This window comes from Halyomorpha halys, unplaced genomic scaffold, assembly GCF_000696795.3.
Source record: "Halyomorpha halys isolate HHAL.00 unplaced genomic scaffold, Hhal_1.1 Scaffold145.1, whole genome shotgun sequence".
Lineage (NCBI taxonomy): Eukaryota > Metazoa > Arthropoda > Insecta > Hemiptera > Pentatomidae > Halyomorpha > Halyomorpha halys.
In genome coordinates, this window is record NW_027115461.1 from 307,820 (window position 1) to 308,635 (window position 816).

An 816-nucleotide genomic window follows, 5' to 3' on the forward strand; every position below is an offset into this window, starting at 1 on the left:
TACTACTACTACTACTACTACTACTACTACTACTACTACTACTACTACTACTACTACTACTACTACTACTACTACTACTACTACTACTACTACTATTATTACAAGTACCAATACTACTACAAGTAGACTAGACTGTATTTTTGAAACTAAAATCTTTCACCTGTTATACTTTATAAATAATAAAATTATGAATTACAGAAAACCTTTATGTCCCGGTCTATAAATTTGGATGTTAATGCAATTCGCTATTCAATGATGATAATTGAAAACATATGGTTTAATAACTGTAATTGTTACCCGACAATGGGAAAAGAAAATATATTTTTAAAAAATGTTAGCTTGATTTTAATTGAACCTCCCTAAAAAAATAAAATTAATGTGGAAAAATAATACAAAATATAAATAATAGAGATTGAAATAACAATTAATGTGGTATAAAAAAAGGTAACCTCCACATTTTTTAAAAAATAATTAACTGAAGGAAAATAAAACAGGTGAAGAATGAGACAGGATTTGGAAATGGTATGGGTGAGCGACTGGCGGATTGATGTTGGAAGGGAGTTCATAAATTAAAATTGAAGAACCACTATGGTGGTGACCAAGATAGTTTTAAAGAAAGTTTTGGTCAGCTCCTATCTTTATAAAGCGATCACAAGAAGGGTACTGCAGTACACGATCTAGAATGATGATTGATTTGTATAAAGTGATATATATATATTGTAATATGCTCTTTTTGAGTAAATAGTATAAATAGTATATTTTGATGTATAAAGGGTTTTTAATATGTTTTATTTTATGTATCATTTTAAGATTGTT

The 816-nt window shown here is 27.6% G+C and overlaps 1 protein-coding gene across 2 annotated transcripts in view; it reads right to left on the reverse strand.

Annotated features, from left to right (window-relative positions):
- hrm (hermes) overlaps positions 1-816 on the reverse strand; it is a 238,265-nt gene that overhangs the window by 6,637 nt on the left and 230,812 nt on the right. The window lies entirely within an intron of this gene.